The sequence below is a fragment of the Triturus cristatus genome, chromosome 2_1 (genome assembly GCF_964204655.1).
Source record: "Triturus cristatus chromosome 2_1, aTriCri1.1, whole genome shotgun sequence".
In the NCBI taxonomy this organism is placed as follows: domain Eukaryota; kingdom Metazoa; phylum Chordata; class Amphibia; order Caudata; family Salamandridae; genus Triturus; species Triturus cristatus.
This window is the reverse complement of record NC_140581.1, coordinates 302,938,819-302,964,806: the sequence shown is the minus strand read 5'-3', so window position 1 is coordinate 302,964,806 and position 25,988 is coordinate 302,938,819. Positions and strand designations below refer to the sequence as shown.

The 25,988-nt window shown below is 46.5% G+C and overlaps 1 protein-coding gene across 1 annotated transcript in view; it reads left to right on the top strand.

Moving 5' to 3' along the window:
• The window catches only part of C6 (complement C6), a 770,728-nt gene that overhangs the window by 44,311 nt on the left and 700,429 nt on the right, over positions 1-25,988 (top strand). The window lies entirely within an intron of this gene.

The following is a 25,988-nucleotide window of genomic DNA, read 5'->3' as shown; positions in this document are numbered from 1 at the left end:
ATTGTTGTGCAATAGAAGCTTGTGCCCCTTGAGTTTTGAAGAGCTACAATAGCTTCACAAGCTCTTTGTGCCTTCCTGCCGCCGCAACAGACATATCAGAAAAAATTCTACATTTAGCACCATTTTCAGTTTCAAACTGTCTTGTATGAATTGCCTTAGTCAAAATGTTTTCCTTTATGCAATAATCTGCAAAGTTGACTAGTATTGTGCGGGGGAACTTCACGTTGGGAGGAAGGTGAGCAGGAGCCCGATGAGCCCCTAGTTAATGTTAAGTCACTGGAAAACTCAGGAATCACGACCTACTTCATGAAAGATTCAACCCAATTAAACGTATCTGCTCCTTCAAGCCACTCCGGGACACCAACTATCCCCAGATTGGAGCGACGTGAGAAGTTTTCAAGTTCTTCAATCTTGTTTTCCATAATTATTTTCTCTTGGGACACGGAATCCACTTGCTGAAGAATACCATTCATTTGATCCTCAAGAGCGGAGATCCTGGATTCAGCCTCCTGCATTCGAATTGGGAGACTAGCGACTGCTTCCTCTATCTTCCCCAATCATTGATGTATGGCTACTATTTTGATTTGTTGTGATTTCTTCATGTCCCGAATTTCTTCAAGAATCATATTTAGCATTGTTTTTATATCCATCTGGTATGAAATAGCCTTCTCAAAATCACTTTCTTTTTGTGACTCACTATTATCTTTGATCGTCGAGGAATCTAATAAAATAGTAGAGCTTTCCACTAGAGTTTTAGTATTCGATAAGACTGAAGCCATTTGTTGTCCTTGCTGATCTGGCTGGCCTTGCTGATCTAGCTGACCTTGCTGGGCTGGCATGATACCATTAGACCGTATTAGAGAGTCCTTTTCGCTGATAAGGAGGAGAGAGGGCAGAGACTGAGGAAGCAGAGTCGCGACCTCCAATGCAACAGTGAAGGCAGTAGTTTGAAGTTGGTCCGAAACAGGCAGAACCATCGGCAGTTCTTCTACTTGTACTCCCTGGGCACCTGGGGAAGAAGCACCTGGAGAAGAGGAGGAGAATGGCCCTGGGGATGGTATTGGCTCTGACGATACTGCTTGCGTTGTCGTGTCTCCTGTTGCCACTGAAGTGTTCTGCGCTGAAGAGTCTTGGCTGGGCTTATCTGCCCCTGGCGAGGTAATAGGAAGTAGCATCTTTTTAACGAAGAGAGGGAAATCTCTAGCAGTCTTCAGCTCTTGATTTTTCCGAGCTACAACAACACCTAGCGAAGTAGCCAAATTTGTATCCCTTAACGTTGCTTCTGGAGCCTCCATCAAATGTATCCCCTTTAATGATGGATCATCAGTTTCTGAACTTTGGGAACTGAAGGAGGACTCGCCATGATGCACTTTGCTTCCTGCTTTTGTTAAAGTCTGATTCAGCTTGGCTTTGGCTAGGCTTGTTTTAGTCTTTGCTGAAATTGCAGCATCCACTTTAGCAGATGCTGCGGCAAGCTTCAATTGTTTCTTCATTATATATCTTTAGCTATCCAGACCGGCTTTTAATCCACTAAATGCAAACCAGTGCAAGTTTCTTGCCAAGTCTCTTACCACCAGATTGAGTCAACACTCACCATTTTAGCACCGCCCTCCTGCCACTCTCCTTTTGCCGCTCTCCTCCGCTCTCCTGCTTCAAAACTGAATTTCAGCGCTTCCAACTTTCAGCGTTTTTTTTACAACCGCTTCTCTTGGAAACCACAGGTGCTCTTCTTCCCCCACAAGAGAACCTCAGCACAGCAGCTATAGAACAGAAGAAATCCGACCAGGACGGCCGGGAGCCTCTGCACTCCGTTGGTCAATATGGTGACATTTTGCGGGGCTTAGAGAGAGCTGCCACCCGCGAGTAGAGCCTCCGGAGAGGCAGTAGGAAGCTCTCACTACCTCAGTTTCTTTGCGCTGGGTCCAGCTCCAAGCTCTAGTTGCCGGTGGGGAACGCTCCAAAAAAAAGCCACAGAACAGCTAAAACAGAAGCTGCTCCACGACCAGCTCATACGAATGTCAAATGAGCTTCCGATCTCCTGCTCTCACCACGCCAAACAAACGAAGTCGCCATCACTGGAGGGGGAGGAGCATCACCTGAGGCTACGCGCTACCGGGGGCGCAAGGGGCTTGTAAATAAGCCCCTATATTGCTAGCCCAAAATCAAGGATCTGACGCAATTCACTGATTACCCCGCATGCTGCGCACTGCTCCACGCATCAGTTGTGCAGTGTACGCTTCCTTCATTAGACCTGTGCACCTGGACGCTCTTGCTGCGCGCCTACCCCCCGATCGGGGGCAGCGTGTGTGTGCTTGCACAACCCATGAAGTAAATCCCGCCTATAAACCAAATCACATTCACTACATGGACTGGAATGTTATTTAATGCTCAAACTGTGTAGCGTTGTTGTATATTATGCTGTGTCCCCTTGGTGCAATGGACCCTTTGTGTAATGGACAGGAATCATTGTGATTTTACTCTGTGTGTTTATGATAAAAACTTCAATAAAGAGCATTTTTGTTTTTTTACCAATTGGAGGTTGAATAATAGTAGGAAAGAGAAGAATTTCTAACATACGATTCCTCGGTTCGCTTGATGATTTACACGTTTATTTTTTCCTATTCCCGGAAGTCTATTTTTTGCTCTTCGTGAGATGAATCCATATAAAATATGGCGCTAATTACGTTGCCTTTTTTAAACCTATATTAAGGCAGTGGAGTGACTTGGAATTTGATAATAATACCCCAGTCACAATTGATTATTGCCCTGTGAAGGACTGTTAATTTTAACACTGGTTGCTATTATAATTATAAAAGATTTTAATTGACACTTATTATATATGTATCATTGTTATTCAATAGATGGTGAATGGTAAAAGCTGTTCTAGAGTAGGCGCATTGCAAAAGAGCCAATTTTTCAATTTAAATAGGCTGCTACATGATTCTGCTTCGTGCATGCTAAAAGGTCCTTTTTATGCATCCTGGTGGCTGTTTTCATGCTGCCTGCAGTGTTCATTTTGAATCCCTTATCTCATAATGTATTCATCTCATAATGTACCGCAAACAGATGCTAAGATTTACTAGAAAGCATGTTTATTAGGCTTAGAACACTCGTCTGCAGGGTGATGTTCATAGAACTATTTCCAGTGCTTTGCCTAGTACTGCCCCCAAATCTCAATGAAGCGCCAGGCCAGTGTAGTAGCCTCCTCCTGCTTCCATACCCTTTGCATGCTTCATAACATTGTCAGATGGATCCCTGTCAACACGAGGAAAACAGTGACTCAAGCCCTCTTCACCAGCCAACTGTACTACCTCCCACCTCCTCAAATGCCTACAGACTACAATTGTACCTAGCAGACAGAACACTGTTCGCCTGCGGCAGCACTTCACAGGACATTCGAATACCCGGAAGCTAGGAATAGAGTTGATTGAATTCCTGAACACAAAGCGACAGCTATTTAAGCAGTTCGCGGTTGCAGCCTTCGTGGGTGGTACATACTAATAGACCCTCACACTGAGCAGAGTCAAGAATAAACATACCAATAGTGGGCCACTGCCTCTTCGTGAGTCTTATCTCACAGGGCACCCGGCTGGGTACCTGTGAGTATTTTATTTTCACCTTGAGCACGGTGTCACCGTACACTGAAACGTTAGATCCTTTCTGGACGCTAAGGTGTCCCTATATTAGACTGTCCTGACGAGACCCTTTAATTGGAATAGGGTCGAAACGCCGTTGACGTGAAAGGCAAATCACTTAATCGACACTTAAAATTCTTGAGTGTTGTTAATTTGAATTACCAATTGTTTATGATTGCCTTTGTAAAGAAAAATGGAAACCTTTTTTGTATGTTGCACTTTGTGTTATTTGTTTGTTTAGGTTTATTATTTTCTTCCACTGGGACACTATTTGTAAACTGTATGAATATTGTTAATCTACATTGTACATTTAACTTCCTTTTTTTGCTATATAAAATATAAACATTCCTTATAAAAAAGATCTAATGTGTATGGCTGTGCCTTTTCTTCTGACATCCCTCTTAACCCTTTTTTCTTTCTTTGGATTATTATCATAGATTACATACTATATTGATAAATATTAATCCACATGAGCCATTGTTTCCTTATAACACAATGAACATAACAGCCAGACTCATCTTTGACCTTCCCAAACAGACCAGCATCTCCACCCAACTAAGAAGCCTCCACGGGCTCCCTGTCCAGAAAAGATGCCAGTTCAAACTTCTGACCCACGCCTAAAAGGCCCTCCACAACGCCTGACTCTCCTACATCAACCACCACCTGACTTTCCGCCAGCCGACCAGACAACTCCGATCCGTCTCCATCGCCCTTACATACGTCCCCCATCCCGGCGAATGGCCAGGATTGTATATAGTTGTGCATGTGTAACATTTGTACTGAAGTTATCTTGGTACATGCCAGACATCCGGGTCTTCGTTTCTTGCCTGATTTTCAGTGTTGATTGTGCCAGGAATCATGGGAAATGTATTTATCTCTTGTGAACCCTTTTGGTTGGTTGGAGAGTGTATATAAAGGTTTTGTCATCATATCAACCATATACTTCATACATGTAAAACATCTCATTGTACATCACATTCAGTTAATAGACCATTTCTAGGATTATTTACATCCATTGGTTGGCTTATTTGGATTGCGCCACTTGTGGATTGTCCCCTGCACTGATTAATGGAGCTCATTGTGTGTTGATTATGCAAAAACATTCCCTATTTCTGACAGTTCTCTTAGGCCATTCTCGGTCATGAGCAGCCAAAGTATCATTTGTGCTTCTAACCTTAGCAAAATAGGTTCTGAATTGATGGCTCTCACTTGTCTTAATGCTGTCCATTTTTGATCTGACAAGGAGTGGTTCATCTGCATATAATGTTGTACCATTGGTGCATTCAGAGTCTTACACCGGATACACAACTTGTGTTGGACAATGCGTTTACGTATCTCTTGGTTTGTTTTCCCATTGTAAGCTTTTTCACATGATCAAGTAATAAAGTTTACTACGTTCTTGTAGTTGCTGTTTGTAAGTTCCATATGCGAGCTCTTGATTTGTTCTGTAAATGAACTCTTCTACTTTAATCGCACTTTCACAAATCGAGCAGTTCCTGCATTTATGGTGTCCTCTCACTGGTGTTAAATTCAGCATAGTGCTCAATGTGGGAGTCTTAGTCATTAGGTGATATTTGCTCTGACAAGATTGTATCATTTACTTCAATTCCATTTAAGCGCAAACATGGGCAGTTCTTATTTTATAAGTACTTTTCTTCTTTTTAAGAGATCCATCCCTCAAATGTTCCTTTCTTCAGAAGCTCCTCTATTGTCCTCATAATCATGAGACTTGGATCCTCTTGAATTTTTTTATACTGTTCTTCATTCTGCAGTAGCTTCATTATTTCATGTTCATATTGGTTCTGGTCCATGATGACTATGGCATCTCATTTATCTGTCGGTTTAATTATTATGTCCTGGCTCGATTTAAATCTCAGGAGGGCTTTGTGTTCTTCTGTGGACAGATTGTGCTTTATATATTTCTTTTTAATACCATTGATGTCCTTTAGAAAGGGGGCGTGGCTTGGCGCCGATGTGAGGGGAAGCGGACTCCGGAGCTCCATCCGCAGCTCCCCCCTGCCCGCAATGATCCTGACACACTGACAGGGACCCTACTCGCAAACCTGGTGGCGGAACTGCGGGTGCCTGTGCTGGGTGCCTGACGAGTGGCGGCACTGCCCTAATAGCACTGAAAACGCTGTTTTTGTCTCCCAACGGCTCCGGGTACCAAGCACCTAAGATGGCGGCCGGGAGAAGAGGAGGCGGCCGGTGCCACGCATTGAAGTGGGGATCACTGTAGGGGTTCCCCCCCTTGGCGGGTGAAGTGCGCACCGGGCGAGATCACCACTGACGAAGGCAGACCCCCGGTGCTGCTGAGTGACCGGGAGCGCTCTGTTGGGTGTAAGCGGAGCGCGACCCTGATGGCCACTGAAAAGTGGGACACAAAGTGGAGGTGAGGAGCAGGGGCACAGCTGTGAGACGGCCCGCTTGGAGTTATAGCGGACACCTCAGGCCCTGTGCTACGGTGGGGGACGACACTGAGCTAGGCTCGGGACGTGGGGAGCCCTAATCCAGGACCTTCCACAATGTGGGAGCGGCAGTAGCCGAGGTGGTTGGAGCCCCCTGGATCTGTGGGAGGCGGCAGCCTGTTTGGCACATATTGAACACTTAGTGAGTTCCTGTGAAGCTGCCTGTGCAAGCGGGACCAATCGTGAGGGGGCCTCACCCATGCTGGTGATCTTACTATGGGCAAGTGGCGGTGAGGAAGTGCCCACACTGTTCATCCTGGAGCCTTGACTTCACCCTCCTGGAAGTGAGAGGTGGGCCCGGTGATCTGTGCCCACAGAGGAGGGTTCGGGGGATCGGTCCTGTTGCTGGGATTGACACAGATGGTCGGACTTCCTTGTTGCCGCCGCCCCGAAGACCCCTGTGGGACCGTGTGAGCCACCAATAATGGGGAGAGTGTCCAGGAAGAAGGGGTACACTGTACTACACGTGGAGGACACTTGGCAGCACGCTGACGATGAAGAGGAGGTAGCAGAGAAGCAGAGAGATGGTGCCCCGGGAGGTCACACACTGATGGATATAACGCAGGCCATTACCTCTCCGAGGAAAGCACTGGAGGCGAAGATGGATTCCATAGGGGCAGATCTCAACTTGCTGAAGGATGACCATAGCAAGGTTAAAGAAAGAGTGACACTCAACTGGAAGACCATGGAGGAGATCCCGGAGGCAGTCTCAGCTCTGCGGGGCTCCCTGTCACTTGTGGAAGCCAAGGTCAAGGTACTGGAAATGAGAGTGGAGGACAGCGAAGGGCGATCCCGCCGGAATAACGTACGCATCGTGGGGGAGGAAGGGGATGACGCAGTTCATTTCATGGAGCACTGACTTAAAACGGAGGTGACTCCGGAGGGGCTCTCCTCCTTCTATGCCCTCGAACGGGCCCACAGGGCCCAACTAGACCTCCCAACCCTGGGGCCCCGCCTCAGCCGATGGTGGTACGGCTGCTACATTACCAGGACAGAGATCACATTTTACAGCAGGCCCGAGAGAAACGGAACTTACAAATTGGGAATGCTAGGGTGATGATCTTTCCAGACTTCACCAGGGAGGTCCAGAGACAGCGTGCTTCCTTCCTGACCCTCAAGCAAAAGTTGCGCCAGTTGCAAATTCCCTCTGCCAAGCTGTTCCCGGCACGTCTCTGGCTGATTGATAATGCAGACACTCATTTCTTTGCCACCCCCCAAGAAGCCTGGCACTGGCTGGAGACGCGGCGGACACAGGACACAAATAATTCGCCACCGAGCAGTGCACAGTGGGCATTGGTCACTCCCCCACGATCTCAGAGGGCTCCTACATCAACGGGGCACCAACTGGAGAGACACAGGGCAGTGCAGGCCGTTGCAGAGATAAGTCATGGGGAGGCCAGTCCAAACTCGACTAACAGTGACTGTGGCATAGACAGATCAGAAAGCTCCCGTCCCAGTAGCACGAATGGAGACTCTGAGATTGAACTCCCGGACGTTACACCCCAAACAGCAGATGGCATAGTCTGAAGGTCACATGCTGAGACTCATGATGAACCCTCTTGTTCCACTGGAAACTGACCGAGGGCGAAGCTATCGTGGGAGGACAACAAACTGATGGCACCTGAATACCTGCTGGGGCTACCTTTTTACTATGGGGTGGGGGGGTTGACCAGGGGGCTTCTGGGTCTGACAGGGCCAGCATACGCCTCACCACTTTTTCGTAATTTGTAGTTCACAGCACTAGTTTGGATGGGAACTTGTGGGTTAGTGCCTGTCCTGGTGAGGGGGAGTTGGGGAAGTTTGGTTGTTAAGGATGTACCTGTCCTGGGGCGGGGGAGTTGAGGGGGTTGTTTCCTGAGGGGTTTATTTTGGGGCCAGGCATGTCGCTGCGGGGAGACGGAAAGGGGTACTTATATGGTTTGAGTAATGGGATCCCCCATAGGAATTAAATGTATCTCCTGGAATGTTAGGGGGAAGCACACTATGCTACGTTGCCATAAAATCCATGCATATTTAGTGAGGAGTGGGATACACATTGCCGTGCTGCAGGAGACCCATTTAACACAAAAGGAGGGGTCTGCATTGCAGAAAAGATGGAGGGGTCAGGTGTTTTACACTACGTACTCGGCCTATGCCAGGGGTACATTGTTCTGGGTGTGGACGGGAGTCCCTTTTCAGAGTACCAGGCACCTGATAGACCCAGAGGGCTGATATGTGGTAGTTGCAGGGAGATTAGACGGCAGGGACATAGTACTAGGAAGTCTGTGTGGCCCCAACGTGGAGCAGCCTGCGTTCTTCGCACACCTCACGGGGACGCTGGTGACTATGCTACTGGGGTCACTGCTACTAGTGGGCGACTTTAACTGAATTACGAACATTGACCTAGACCGTTATCACCCTCCACTCCCAGATGCTCCCACACACAGACTAGCAGCGGTTAGGCGTGACTGGCAACGACATTGGGGACTGGCGGATGCCTGGAGGGCACACCACCCAGGCGAGAGGGATTATTATTATTTCTCCGCCTTACAGGAGCTACACTTTAGGTTGGACTTGATTCTATGTTCTCCAGATGTACAGGGTGGGGTCACGCTCAGCAAATATTTGGCCAGAACGGTATCTGACCATAGCTCACTCCTAGTGTCCTTAGATTGGCTACGGATTAGACCTACTATTCCTAGCTGGTGCTTCCGACCGGAGACACTGGAGGATCCAGTGTTTCGGGCCACAATCGGGTCTGCTATTGATGATTATTTCTTGGTTAACGCCGGGTCTACGTCGAGCCCACTTATAGAGTAGGATGCCTTCAACGTTGTTGTCAGGGGTCGCTGCATCGGGGTAATGGTCGGTGTGTGGAGGGTATTGCTGCGGGACGTGCAAACCATGGAAGATGGGCTCCGGGAGTTGGAGAAGGAGAGACCGGAGCGAGCAGATTGGCAGAATGATCTCCTCGCAGCTCAGGAGCTCCTGGAGACGCAGATAGATAGACTGCACTGCTTCGACTACAAGGCATAGGGCCCATGCGGAGCGAGATAAATCTGGGGCATTGTTGGCCTGGCTGGCCAACCCGGCGCGCAAAGGGTGGAAGATTCTGGAGTTGAGGGAACAGGAGGGTGAAATATATTATGGCCAGCAAGACATCAACACCCAGTTTTTAGAGTACTACACCTCACTTTACAGGAGCAGGATTGAACCTGGGGCTAAAGCGGAGGGTGGGTTCCTGGCTAACGTGCAGCTTCCCACAGTAGATGCCGAGACAGCGGAGGACTTGGGTAGAGAGGTCGAGATTGGGGATGTTCGCAGCGCAATCAAGAACAGGGCTAAGAACAAGACCCCGGGGACGGATGGGCTCCCTGTGGAGTTTTACTCAACATATGTTGATACCTTGTCCCCATGGTTAGTAGCACTGTATAATAGAGTGAAGCAGGAGGGTTGTCTCCCAGCATCAACGAGAGAGGCGGTAATAGTCCCACTCCTAACACTCGATAAACCGGCAGAGGATCGAACTGCATATTGGCCCCTCGCCATGCTCAAGTTAGATTACAAAATTCTTAGCCGCATATTGGGCAGTCGGCTGTTGACCCATATGCCACCGCTTATACACGTAGATCTGGCGGGGTTTATCCCAGCCAGGAACACAGCAATGAATGTCCGCCGGCTCTTGCGTATATTAGGGGCGGACACTTACTGCAAGGAAGAGGCATGTATATTCACGGTTGATATTGAGAAGGCTTATCACAGCCTAGAATGGTCATATCTATTTAAGGCTATGAGAGCGTTTGGCCTGGGGGACAGCTTTGTGGAGTGGACGGCGATATTGTATAAAAATTCCACCGCCAGGGTTCGAATGGGGAGGTTGATTTCAGAGGCCTGTGTGGTGGGCAGAGGTACGAGACAGGGTTGCCCATTGTCGCTATTGTTGTTCGCGCTGGCAATGGAACCCATGGCTGTCCACGCCAGGTCAGGCAGATACTACCAGGGGCTGTTGGTGGCGGGACAATTACAGCATATAGCCTATATACGGATGACCTACTTTTGTTTCTGGCCAATTCAGAGGGGGCCTTACGGGGAGCCAAAGCATTGCTGGATCTCCTAGGGAGAGCTGCGGGGCTTAGAGTGAACTGGGCCAAATCATGCCTATTTCCTGCATGTCCGGATAGGGAAGGGCTCCTGGAAGCGGAGGGCATCCCTTGGGAAACCAGCTGCTTACCCTACTTCGGTACTCGGATATATCATGACCCAGTAGACCTTTTAGAGGGCAATATAGGACACTCAGTGGGAGGTACCAAAAGCAATTTCGAATTTTGGGGACCCTTCCATTGTCTGTGGCGGGACGGGTGGCTCTGATGAAAATGATTACGTTGCCCAGACTCCTTTATTTCTTTGGGAGGCTCCCCATCTGGATCCCACCTAAGATATTTGCCCGACCCAATACAATGCTTATGGGGTTCTTGTGGGGTCAGGGAGACAGAGGGTTGCTCTTACCACTATGATGAGAGCCAGGGCGGAGGGGGGTTTCGCTGTACCCGATTTTGAGGCATACTTTCATGCTGCGCAACTGCAGTGGTACATGAAATGGATGGCATGTAGACTCAGAAATGCAGAGGACCCCGACGGTCCGGACCCTGGCCTGGACCTACTGTCTAGGGTGCAACTGCGACTACCCATGAGGGAGCGGATGATCCCCTTGGATCTTCAAATGGTTCGCAAGTGCTGGAACCGATTGGTCAGACGGGCGCGGTTGCGGACCCCCTATGTGCCTGAGGTACCGTTGATCGTCTATGAGGCGCTGACGCATGGTGGGGATTTGGAGCAGTTTGCAACTCTGGGAGGAGGCTGGGATTTCTACGATGGGGGATTTATTTGCAGATAGTACCTTGCTCCCCTTCAATGACTTGCTAGAATGCGATGATCTGCCAAGGGGCGATTTCCTGCTTCACGCCGCTCTGACGACAGCCCTTCAAAAGCATTGGTGGGAGGGGGTGGTAGAACCCCAGATTTCCCTGGCATGTCAATATGTGGTTACGGCAGTGGGTAATTTCAAAGCCGTCACTTGCCTCTACCGGCGCATCACCCAGGGGTGATCCCTGGATTGACTACTACGACGGAGAGGGACATAGCGCTTACACCAAAGTGTTGTCTGTTGCACTGGTTTCCCCACAATGCCAAGAACAAGGTCACTAGTAAATTCTTAGATCTGGGGCTGGCACTGGCCAAAAGGGAACTCATTAGTCAGTGGAAGGCTATAAATGGACGAGAGAGCTAGTGAAGTGGGCAGATTGCGAGGGGGCCTTTCGTTTGCAAATGGCCCTCCGCATAGGGACCGTGAAATCACTGGAGATGGCAAGGGCATGGGTGGCACTGGTGGAACTGTTGAAACACCCGACTGACAATGTAGCTGACGTACAAGGAGAAGTGGTCCCCTTGGCAGAGGAATGAACTCAGGGTCACATTGTTTCTCTGAGCCGGTGATTAAGGGGCATGGTGCCCTTGATGCACTGTTGGGCCGGCCAGTACCCGAATCCGGATGTTTAAATGAATCAGCGACATGCCTGGGGGAGTGGAGGGGGAGGGAGAGGGAGGGAGTTGGGGGGGTGGTACGGGACTAGTTGGGTGTTCTTAATGTAGGGATAGTGGCTGGGACTCCGGGTGGACGGAGTTCACTGGCACACACTGCAGTACACAGAGTTGGGGATGTGCCATGGCTTTGGGTACTTGGACCCTTATTTTCTCAACAGGTGGACTGCCAACAGACACTGAGAGCTCAACCTGTATTTACTGTGTACAATTGCGTTGAATATTGAGAGGGGCATTAAGTCTTGCCGTAATGCCCTGTAGGCCGATCTATCTGTCTTATTGTGATATAATAATAATAAAATCTGTTTACAAAAAAAAAACAATGTCCTTTAGAACTGTTTTCCCAAATGTTTGTAGTTCTATGGGCATATTTAGAGTCGTTGGAGTCTCAAACGCATTTTCTGAAAGAACTGTAAGACTTACAATCTTGTTTGCATATAGTCTGGATTTATGGTGGGAACTAAGGACAACCCTTTACTCAGTAGCCTTGTTTCAGCGCAGTACAATTCTCTCCAATAGAGGTTGTAGATTGGAATTGATTCAGGCGTCCCCTTCTGTACGTCAGACCTCTGATTGTAATTTTTCAGTTGTAATGGTTCTGATTGAACCATCTCTTCCTTCTGTTTCTTCCTCTGCCTCCTCCCTGGCTTGAAAATAAGGGCATCCTGCTTGATTGGAAGATGTGCTTGTCGAGGTTTCAGACCCACTTGAACTATCTGAATATGACTAGGTGTCAGAGCGGAGATGAATTTCTTCCTACTACATCTTTAGAATTGGATCAATGCTCTTGTGCTGTCCGGTTGCTTATAGAATTCCTCATCTAGGTAAGGGTACACTTATACCAGGGAAAAAGTAGCAATGTCCCTCTGTGACTTTGATTTTTTAAAATCTTCGGGGTTCTTTTTAAAGACTGCTGTTTCCTTCTCAATCTTATTCAGCAATGTGCATGCGTCTTCTATTGCTGCGTTGTTCAATAATGCTTCTTCAAGTTCCTTTATTAATTCCAGTTCTTTTTTGCTGAGTCTCTCTGCCGTTTTTATGGATAAGAACATCCAATCTTAACGCTGCACGCTGAACTCCGCCACTTCAGAAACGCAGGACTGCACCATATTTACAACAATAGGATGCAGCCCTGCCTTTCCTCCTGCCCTGATGCTAAATTTAGCAGCCTAGCACCAATGCAGGCATACTTGCACCTTAGTGCAGAGGTGTCTGTGTTAAGGGGAAGATTGCTTATGTGCAGGAACATTTACCTTCCTGCACATAAACAATCTTTAAATGACATTTTGTAACTTTTATGTGTGCAGCATGATGCAGCACACATAGAAGTTGCAAAATGTAATTTTTTGGATTGCTTATGTGCAGAAAGGGTCACCTTCCTGCACATTAACAATCAATGGCAATTTGCTGTTTCTATGTGTGCTGCACAGTTAACACTGTGACCAGATACCCCCATAGGTGCTTAATGCTTCTAAGCGTTATATTTACATTTTATCTTTCAAAATTCATATGTCAACTTATACTTATTGGGTTTATGTCATTTTGATTTTGTTATATTTATAACATCATAATCTATTTTTCTAAACCAGTGTATGGTGTTTTTCACTCTGTTACTGTTTGAAGTGTTGCACAAATACTTTACACGTTGCCTCTTAAGTTAAACCTGCCTGCTCTGTGCTACCAGAGGGTGAGCACAGATTAATTTAAGGTGTGTATCTTGCTTACCCTGACTAGGTTTGTGGTTCCTGCTTGGACAGGGTGCATACCTGTGCCAACCAAAAACCAAATTTCTAACACTAACTTGCATGAATAAAGTAACATTATATTATAAAATCTGAAAGGTGCTGGATATGCAGCCTTCCTCCCTCTGCAGACTTACAGAGTAAATTAAAAATGAACTATTGAATCTAAATAAAAAAATAAATTTACTTAATTAAAAAAAAATAGTAGATTTCGAGAAATATTCTCACAATTAACATTTTTCCTTAATACAAAAGTAATAAAGTAACTAAAACCGTTGGAATAAGGGTCAATGAAAGATGTTTACTAAAATTAAATAATACATATATCATTTGAGGTGAAAGGGTTATTAATAATTACAACTTTAGGAATATTGAAAGAAGTTAAATGACAAATGGCTATTCATTTGGAATTGAGTAAACCTTTACAATCCCTGCAAAATGTCAATAAAACATGTAAAGCAGACCTCTGCACTCTCCATTGCTCCTTGTTCCTCTGTCCCATTTTATAATCATCGAGAGTCGAGAGGGTGAAGTCACACATGGAAGGCCTAGCTGTAATCTGCAGATCCACAAGATTTCTTCTTGTACTTGCATTTTTGAATACAAACAACACAAAAGTGATGGAAAGAATGCTCGACCTAGTCGCCGTCCACAACCCCAGGCTGCTTTCCGCCTACTTAGGTCTCATATGTGAGGTATAGATTGATTCCCATGGCACACTGAGCACAGGACTCATCTGATCATATCTGGCACACCAATGACACAAACTACAACAAATAACATGGTGATAGAAGGAGTGCTTGAATTAATGTTTGCCATTAGCAGTTGCTTGGGTCTCATTCTAGTCCATCGTTTTTCACCCATTGTGCCATACCAGACAGAGACTATCCATATGCAAATCAGTCGAGGTCCTGCTGGATTTAGAACAGTCCAGAAAAAACTAGCAGGCCAGGTCACCCAACAACCCTGGACCAGTTATCTTACTTAGGCCTGTTTCTCTTGTAGCAGGACCAATGCACATTTGTATATGGCTGAGGTGGCATGGTAGACAGCAAAATGATGTACTGGATTGCTGCCCAGAGTAATTACCAGTGGCAACGATTAAGTCAAAAAATCCCCCTATGGTTTTTTTGTTTTCCTTGGTACACTTCCCTAAAAGCAAGAGGTATGCCCAGAAGTAAATCATGTGTGCACTATGCCATTGGACTAACAGAGTACCCAAACCGTTCCAAAAATATGTTGGCTTGTTTGACAAGGCCCAAACACGCCAATGTGTTTCTGGAACCGCTTGGTTTCCCAATCAGTGGGGGCCTACCTGGCAGTTTGGGCTGGACTGTTCCTTTTGGAGCAGAACCAAAATTTATCTGCATATGGCTAGTTTCTGTCTGAGGTGGCATGAATGGCAAAAACAACGATAGACTGCTTTGTGGTCCGGAGTAATTACTAGTGGCTGAGATTAACTCAAGCAATACATCCATCATTTTTAGGTCGAGCCTAGCGGCAGTGTGCATGCGCTGCTCACTCTGTGCGACTGCTGTAGTAGAGGATGGGAGAGAAGCTGTGCCCACTCTCCTCCAATATATTTCACTGGCTTGTGTCATTGTCTTTCGTAAATGCTGCCTTCAGATTCATTATTAGGCTTGTTAGTCCCTTCTTAGTACAGTCTTGTCTTCATTTGTATCCTCTCTTGGTTACTGGACCCTTTACTTCGGTTGTTACACAGAACCTGTCCTTTAGTCTAGAAGCACTATAGAGTTTCTCTTACTGCAGGCCGGACATGCGCAGCTTCCACTGAAACCGCTTGTGTTTTTAAGCAGCACAACCACCCCGTAACACGGGCGCCCGCTTTCAATCACTTGAACCCTGCATTATCTCGTGTTACATGTCATCTGCACTATGCCACCTGACGGGTTGTTTTCAAAAGTCTGTTTTATTAAGAACAACAACACCACTACCACCTCCACCAATACCACCAGTACCACCACCAACCAATACCACCACTAATACCACAACCAATACCACCATCACCACCAATACCACCACCAATATCACCAACACCAAGACCACCACCACCACCAATACCACCATCAATACCACCACCACCACAAATATCACCACCACTACCACCATCACCACCAATACCACCACCATGGTACATGAACACGTGGAGTACTCTCCAGAGAGATAATGATTTTCTAAGATAAACGATTTACGTCTTTGGTTCCTACTGAATTTAGGCTATTACAGTGCCATGACGGATTGAATAATGATTGTGTGGTTGTTTCCACATCCTTCGTTCTGAGCAATCCTGAAGAAGTCACGGTCTTAGCAACCTATCGGCCAACACATGTTGGCTTGTTGGCTCTATGCTGTGTACCAAACAGCATGTTGTTGAGAACAATTGTATTGAATTTTCTGATCATTGAGCATTTGAGATCATGCTTGTTGTCTCTATGCTGTGTACCCAACTGCCTGTTGTGAACAATTGTATTGGATGTTCTGCTCATTGAACATTTGAGATGATGTCAATTAGCACAAAAGTAATATGAAGAATTTGACCACTATTGGTGCCTGAGCTGAAGATTTTAGAATAAAAAGGACTATCAACACGACATTACTGTATAATTGAATGATTTTTGAGTGCTCGGATTTATGGACCACCAATATCACCACCATCACCACCATCACCACCAATACCACCACCACCAATACTACCATCACCAATACCACCCCAATACCACCACCACCAATACCACCACCACCACAAATACTGCTACCAACAATACCACCATCACCAATACCACCACCACCACTAAAACCAATACCACCACCACCAATACCACCACCGCCAATACCAAAACCACCACCAATACCAATACCACCTCCACCACCAATACCACCACCAATGTCACCACCACCAATATCACCACCAATACCACCACCACCACCACCACCACCAATACCAATACCGCCACCAATACCACCACCAATAGCATCACCACCACCAATACCACAATCACCACCAATACCACCGCTAATACCACCACCACCACCAGTATCACCACCACCAATACCACCGCCACCAATACTAGCACCAATACCACCACAACCAATATCAACCACCACCATTGATACCACCAGCAATACTAGTGCCACTACCAATACCACCACCACCAATACCATCACCAATACCACCACAAATACCCCCACCACCAATACCAATGCCACCACCACCAATACCAATACTACCACCACCAATACCACCGTCACCATCAATACCACCAACACCACCACATATACCACCACTAATACCACCACCACCACCAATACAACCACCCCCACCAATATCACCACCACCAATACCAGCACCTCCAACAATACCGCCACCACCAATACCACCACAACCAATACCACCACCAATACCACCACCACCTTGCACCAATCAAAACCCTCACCACCACCAATACTAATAACACTACCAATGCCACCACCACCATCAATGCCACCAATACCACCACCAATACCATTAATACCAATATCACCATCACCACTACAAGTACCATCACCACCAATACCAATACCATCACCAATACCAATATCAACACCACCAATACTGCCACCAGTACCACCACCACAAATACCACCAGCACCAATACCACCATTGCCACCATTGCCAATACTACCACCACCACCAATACCACCAACACCAATACCACCACCACCAATACCAATACCACCTCCACCACCAATACCACCACCACCACTAAAACCAATACCACCACCACCAATACCACCACCGCCAATACCAAAACCACCACCAATACCAATACCACCTCAACCACCAATACCACCACCAATGTCACCACCACCAATATCACCACCAATACCACCACCACCACCACCACCAATACCAATACCGCCACCAATACCACCACCAATAGCATCACCACTACCAATACCACAATCACCACCAATACCACCGCTAATACCACCACCACCACCAATATCACCACCACCAATACCACCGCCACCAATACTAGCACCAATACCACCACAACCAATATCAACCACCACCATTGATACCACCAGCAATACTAGTGCCACTACCAATACCACCACCACCAATACCATCACCAATACCACCACAAATACCCCCACCACCAATACCAATGCCACCACCACCAATACCAATACTACCACCACCAATACCACCGTCACCATCAATACCACCAACACCACCACATATACCACCACTAATACCACCACCACCACCAATACAACCACCCCCACCAATATCACCACCACCAATACCAGCATCTCCAACAATACCGCCACCACCAATACCACCACAACCAATACCACCACCAATACCACCACCACCTTGCACCAATCAATACCCTCACCACCACCAATACTAATAACACTACCAATGCCACCACCACCATCAATGCCACCAATACCACCACCAATACCATTAATACCAATATCACCAGCACCACTACAAGTACCATCACCACCAATACCAATACCATCACCAATACCAATATCAACACCACCAATACTGCCACCAGTACCACCACCACAAATACCACCAGCACCAATACCACCATTGCCACCATTGCCAATACTACCACCACCACCAATACCACCAACACCAATACCACCACCACCAATACCACCAGCAATACCACTAATACATATACCACCACCAATACCACCACCATCAATACAAGTACCACCACCAACAATACCAATACCATCACCAATACTAATACCACCACCACCAATACCAATACTGCCACCAATACCACCACCACCACCACAAATACCACCAGCACCAATGCCACCACCACCACCAATACCAGCACCACCAATACCACCGCCACCAATACTAGCACCAATACCACCACAACCAATATCAACCACCACCATTGATACCACCAGCAATACTAGTGCCACTACCAATACCACCACCACCAATACCACCACCAATACCACCACAAATACCCCCACCACCAATACCAATGCCACCACCACCAATACCAATACTACCACGACCAATACCACCGTCACCATCAATACCACCACCACCAATACCACCACATATACCACCACTAATACCACCACCACCACCAATACAACTACCCCCACTAATATCACAACCACCAATACCAGCACCACAACAATACCGCCACCACCAATACCACCACAACCAATACCACCACCAATACCACTACCACCTTGCACCAATCAATACCCTCACCACCACCAATACTAATAACACTACCAATGCCACCACCACCACCAATACCACCACCACTACCAATACCACCACCACCACCAATGCCACCAATACCACCACCAATACCACTAATACCAATATCACCAGCACCACTACAAGTACCATCACCACCAATACCAATACCATCACCAATATCAATATCACCACCACCAATACTGCCACCAGTACCACCACCACAAATACCACCAGCACCAATACCACCATTGCCACCATTGCCAATACTACCACCACCACCAATACCACCAACACCAATACCACCACCACCAATACCACCAGCAATACCACTAATACATATACCACCACCAATACCACCACCACCAACAATACCAATACCATCACCAATACTAATACCACCACCACCAATACCAATACTGCCACCAATACCACCACCACCACAAATACCACCAGCACCAATGCCACCACCACCACCAATACCAGCACCACCACTACCACCAGCGCAAATACCACCACCACCACCACCAATACCACCAATACCAATACCACCACCACCGCCACCACTAATACTACCAATTCCACCACCTCAGCGCCTCTCACTCACTAGTAATAGCAGAGGCATTGTATGAGGCCCTGAGCCACAGCCGAGACCATCCCTCCCTCTCTCCATGCATGCCATAAAGCACAGCCCGCCCTGTACCAGAAGGTGAAGCCAGGGCCCTACTACAGCTGGCGTGTTTTTATAAGGCCAAAGATGGCAGTGACATTACGCAATGCCACACTGCACACTCAAATCACAAGGAGGGCAGGAAATAGCCCACCCCTCCCGCTCTTCCTCCTGAGCCGCGACAGTGCAATCACAGAGCGAAAGGTTTTGGAGCTCTTTGTTACTGTTTATAGTTTGGATCATATGTAACTCTCACTTCACACTTTGTGTCTGTGTAATTTAAACATCTTCGTCACTGCACTATTTATCATTACTTTGAAGACGTCGCAGGCCGGTCTCTTCCTCTGGCATTTACAATCGAACAAGCAGTCGAGAAGGCGCTTTATTGCAGTGCATTTAATCTTGCATTTGCGAGAGTTCAAGCTATTAGTATTGTGAATGACAGTGCCTTTTATGTATGTTTTAAACCCCAAAACATAAATAAAAGGCATTTGGGCACATGCATCAAAATCAGAAATATCGATTTCTTAATAGCAAAAAACAAGGAATCGCTATTAAAAAATTGCTATCCGGATTGCATGAAGCCCCACGCGAATATTTAGCGATTCGCTAATAATCGCAAAAACTACAGCGAGTACACAAATGCGACTCACAAAACCAGATAATCCCAAATTGCGATCTCGCAGGCTGATGACATCACAACCAGGAAGCCACACAGCCCATGCTTCATTCAGTGCCCTGAGGAGCTCAGAGGAGGAGGCAGAGTACTGAGGCTGACCAGAATCACTTACATCTCTGTATCCAGCTACCTTGTCACACCCAGGTTGGACAAAACTGCTTCAGGGGAGAGTGCCACGCCCAGGAAGAGGAAAATGAAGTTCTCAGAGAGGGAGATGGAATACCTGATTGAGGAGGTCAGCAGAAGCCACGATAAATTATTTGGGAAATTGTCCCTGAAGGTTCCTGAGGCCAAAAAACAAAAAATATGGCTGCGCATCAAGGCTAAAGTGAATGCTGTGGGAGTCACACACCACAGCATTGATGATCTGAAGAAAAGGTGGTACGACCTCAGGATACGTGCCAAAGAGCACATAGCCGAAAGGCTGAGGCAAGCAGGTGCCACAGGAGGAGGACCATCGACTGCACCCACAAACACAGCCTTTCAGGACCTTGTTAAAGCAACAATCCAGCCTAAGGCGGTCGTGAAAGTCACTCAGCTGGACACATCCGGAGCAGCAAGTACAACACAAGGTAAGATGCATGCAAGCGTTAATCCCTTGCGTAATGTATGATCAGGCACATCCCCCCAGGCAAACACAGTATACAGATCAAACTCCAGGCCACGTTTCCCCTCATACACAAAATGCATCGTGAGAGTTGTAGTCATGTCTGCAAATTGTGCATTCAAAAGCAGCAAGGGCAATCAGAATACACCAACACAGTATTGCAGCCAGTGTATTTAGTCAGTTATTTTATCTGAGCGAAGTATGCCATATGTTTAACAAATGTAGGATCAACAAAAATTAACAGTGCACTGTTTCACATCACAGATGCAGCTGAGGCAGACTCAGAGGATAGTGACCGAATCCACATCTCAGAGACACCTGCGGAGAGCGATGTAGAGACTCCAGTGGCCCAAGCATGCACACCACCACCACCACCACTAAAGCACAGGGCACATGTCCCCTCATTGCAGCCAATGGAGGCCGGACCAACTCCAGGACCTACTACAGTCTCCATCCAGCCACGTGTTGTCACAACAACTCCAACACCAGCATAGGTTCAACCAGGGCAACGGCGCAGGTCCAGGGCATGTATTGCTGCACTTGATGAGCAGGTAACAAATGTCTATGGTGGCGTAGAGTCACAGATGCTATGCGTGCAGCACCTGCAGGAGGGACACATGGGCACAATCAGTCTTTAGATCTCCAAGCTGGCTAAGAATATCAGCACAATGGCAGACAGTGTTCGTGACCTAACAACAGTGGTTGCAGAGGGCAATCGCCAAATAAACGCAAGCCTACAGGAGTTCACACGTGCGGTGCTTGCAGGACAGAGCACTAAGCAGAGGAGGCATCGCCAGAACCTGATCCACACGTCAGCAAATACAAGGGCCATCAACAAGCTCTGCAACACCACAGCGCTCTTGGCACAGCGCTCCGTTGCAATGCAAGTTGACCTCAGTCATTTCTGTGGTGTTGTTGCAAGGGCCTTGGGACAAGTGACCACAGCGGTGGAACACATACAGTCCAGGACAGTGAGTGCCATCAACTTGGAAGGGCAGGAGGGGAGTGAGGATGTATCGAGCCTCAGTAGCATGTCAGTGCCAGTGACCCCTGCCAGGAGGCGCAGTTCGCGTAGCACTAAATCCACACACACACATCCTATTGATGTTGCAGAGGCACGCAAAAGGAGGCTGGGTGTACATGGCAGGAGGCGCTAGCCATGCATATCCTCATTTCTGGTCCATGGTGGTGTAACCATGGCCATTTACGACGTGCTGATTGACATACTGTGCTTTTTACTTTTTTCTGTTAACTTTATGCCTCAATTCAATCACCCTCTCAATTTGCTCTATTCTAATTTATACTTAACATGGGCTCATGTTATTAAAACATTTACGTTCACCATTTAGTTGTTAAGACTCATTATCACCTGCTTCAGAAATAATGTTGCGTGATGTGTGCACGTCTCCTTTGGCCATCTGCTGAGTTTGGCACATGTGCTTGTTGGTGATGTGCGGGTGGTTGGTCGTCCCCATCAGACTCACTGTCGGACATCTCGATGTGTATGCCTCTTCTGGTGGCAATGTTGTGCAACATGGCACATGCAGCCACTATCCTGTTGCAGGTCTCTAGCCGGTATTGCAACGCTCCACCGGTTTTGTATAGTATATGGAAGCAACTTTTAAGGATTCCAAATGTACGTTCAATCACTTTACGTGTGCTGATGTGTGTAGCATTGTACCTCTGCTCATGTGGTATGGCTGTGTTGAGGTATGGTGCCAGGATGTAGTCACACACGGTGTATGCGCTGTCACCTACACGGGTGAAAGCAAAGGGTTAGCCACAGTTATGCAATTTCATCTGTATTACTGATATTGCATATAGGCATATGTATGTACCAAGTAGATGTCCTTCTCCAAATTCACCTCTGAGCAGACACCTGTGGATGCCACTGTGCCAAAATATATAGGAGTCATGGATGCTTCCTGGAAATTGTGCCACGATGTCTGTAATGATGTGCTTAGCATTGCACACAACTTGAACATTAATTGAATGGTAGGATTTCCTGTTCCTGAAGATGTATTTGTTGTCTGCTGGGGGACAGATAGGGACATGCGTGCAGTTTATGTATCCAATCACATGAGGGAATTGGGCTACCTGGTGGAATTCAAGTTTAGTCTTATTCAACTCATGTGGGGTTGTGGGGAAGGTGATGTGGGTGTGGATCCTTGTCATCATGGCGTCAAGGAAGTTTTTGAAGAAGCGTGACAGTGAGCTCTGTGACACCCCTCCGGCTACGGCTACTACCCCCTGGAAACTGCCTGGCGCTAGTAGGTGCAGGCAACATAGGACCCGTACATGTGCGGGTATGGCATGGGTCCTACGGGTCTGGTGCTGCAATAGGTGTTCCAACTCTGCAATTAGGTGCATGATCATTGCACGGTTCAGCCTGTACTTATCGTATATTTCATCCTCATTTTGGCCCAGTAATGTGATGCGCACATGAAAAATCCTCTCCTGTATCCTCCTCCTGCGCTGTGCTGCTGCATTGATCCTCATCCTCCTTGCCAGCACGTAGAGGGCTGCCATTGTGAAGGTCTTCAGGGGTCTCCTGAGTCATTTTTAAGGGGTTTCAGATGATTCGCACCTGTGTGTTGTTTTTTTTCTTCTTTTTTTAACTTTACCACCTGATTGTGATTCCCCTTATTCTGCACTTGCTGAATAGCGATTTTCAGGTAATTCGCTGTTTGCGAGTTTACATGCATTGGATAGCGATTCTTTAATTGCTAATCGTAATTAGCGGTTGCTATTGTATGTTCCGCTTTTAGCGAATTCGCAATCTTGTTTCTAGCAGATTTAGCAACTGGATTTTAGTGAATTATTTGTCATTTCCGGTATTTTGGATGCTGCATTGGAAACTGGTGATTTGAGGCGCTATGGGTCTATTTTACTGATTCGCTATTTTTACGAGTGGATTTTGGCTTGCTGCATGTGCCAGAGAGTCATTTACAATTTTAATAGCTCAAATTTGCGTGAATGTGAGACCTATCGCATTGCAAACGCTTGTTTGTTGTTGTCTTCAGTGTAACACCTCACGTTTGCCCGGTATGCCCTGACATGGACCTGTATGGGGCTGGGTGGCATTCACAGAATTTGCTTTTGCATGATTAATCAAAATTTAGAAAACTACGAAAATTTATGCATAATTACACAAAATGCATCCACTATTTTGTGCTATATTTCCGTATGTAAATTTTTAATACAAGGACACATTTTGCTGTAAAAGAAAAAAACATGAAAAAAGCAAATTGTGCACACAACAACCGCTCATTGTGTGTCTTTTGTGTGATTTTCGCATGCCTGTGGTAACCTTTTGCAACAAACAGCATATCATTGTGTGATGTGGCAGAACTGCTTCATTTTTGTAATTGCACTAACAAAGCATAAATTGATAATCCTGAAACTACACAAATTATACTGGCATAATAAAAAATGTTCCCAGGCTTCGCCCTGTACTCAATGTGCCACAAGGTTTAACCTGCACGCAACTGACATGGTCTTTATAGACCAAAACTGGACTGGGATTGCTTATTTTTCTGTCTAGATGGGACCTGGCCTAGCAGTCCAGACTAGACTGTTCCTGTTGAAGCAGGACCAAGCCTAATTTGTGCATGACTGGTTCTTTTTTCATGTTGCTTGTGGGGAAGAAAAGTTACATGTTGAATTGCAGCCCAGAGCTGGCTTAATTCTAACAAAACCTCCCCTAACATTTTCGTTTTCCTGAAGGCGATGTGATAAGTGTGGTTATGCCCACACACAGGTCAGTTGCTCACTGTGGCATAGGGCTCAAGCTGCACCCCAATTCTGAGGCCCAGATTGGTTTAGACCAGGCTGAGACAGCTTGTGTACTCGTTCAGAATGGACTCGGCAGTTCAGGCTGGAGTGTTCCTATTGGTGCAGGACCAAGACGTGTGCATGGCTGGTTTATTTTGGAGGTGGTACAATGGGCTAAAAACGATGGGCTTGGGTGGTAGCCCAGAGTAGTTACAAGTGGCTGAGATTAATTAGTTCAAGGAAGCCATCCATCACTTTTTTGTTTTCTTCAGTGCTATTTTTGATCCATTTAGTTTTCTAGCCTGTTTTATTTTATTTTTACCAAACCCTGATGTTTTTTCTACAAATGATAATCTCTAATGATTAGATACCTCAAACGCAGACTTACCAAGAGCCAGCAAATGCAGATATATCACTGATGCCTTATTATTTTGAGAAGAAGTACACAGTGCCACAATTCACTTTAGAACTTAATTCACTGTTGCAGTCATGGCCACTAACAACAAAGCTTGTCAGATTAACGTTAAATGGTGAAAACTAAGGGGCATATCAACAACAACCGGCGATAATTATCGCTAAGCGCACTTAGCGCTAGGATAATTATCGCCGGCTAGCGTTGATTTTTATCGCTGAGATAGCGTGCTATTAGCAACGCTTATCTCAATAGCGATAAAAATCCTCACACTAAGTGGCTAACGTGAGATTATCGCTGGAAACCCAGCGATAATCTCACGTTAGCTTGTTGATAGGGATAGACAAACTTAGCCATGATATCCTCCTTCCATAGGATATCATGGCCAAGTCAGAAAAATACCAGACGTAAAAAAGCAGCGTTAACCGTGGTTAGCGCTGCTTTTTTTGTCCCTAACAGGTTTAGCGATATTCTTGATAATAGGAGAAATGTCGCTTAGCGACATTTCTCCTATTATTTTACTCTGGAACGCCCCCTTTGCATCTCATTAGAGATGCAAGGGGAAGCGTAGAGTAAAAGGGTGCTAACATGCGAATTTGCATGTTAGCACCCTGTTGTTGATAGGGTGCTAGTTTTATCTCTGCTTTTTTGGCTTTTAAAGCCAAAAAAGCAGAGATAAAGCCCTTGTTGATATGCCCCCAAATAACTGTGTGAACATTATTACATAGAGATAGTAAACGCGTGTGCTATATTCTTCACTTGTCATAGAGGTGTGATGGATGTTCATTTCAGGAAGATTCTCATTAATTACAGTCAAGGAATTCTAACAATCAGATCAAGTAGTTTGCTCATTAGTGGCAAGCAGCTCTGAGAAACTTCTTTGGTGTACAGATTATATAATGAGAACTGAAGAGCGTTAGATGCTTCCAAGACAGATCTGACCGATTTAAGAGAAAATAGATGCTTCCAGGATAGATCTGTCCACTGATTGATAATTTCACTGAAAAGGGAAGACCACTCGGCCTCATTTTGTTACCTGCTGGAATACAACTTCATGGAAACCCTGATGAGCAGTTCTTGGTGGCTACATTTTCAGCCGGAAAAAAAGAATTTGTGTAGCTCACTTTGTTAGAGACAAGTACAAAAAATTGGGATTTTCGGCTGCTTCTA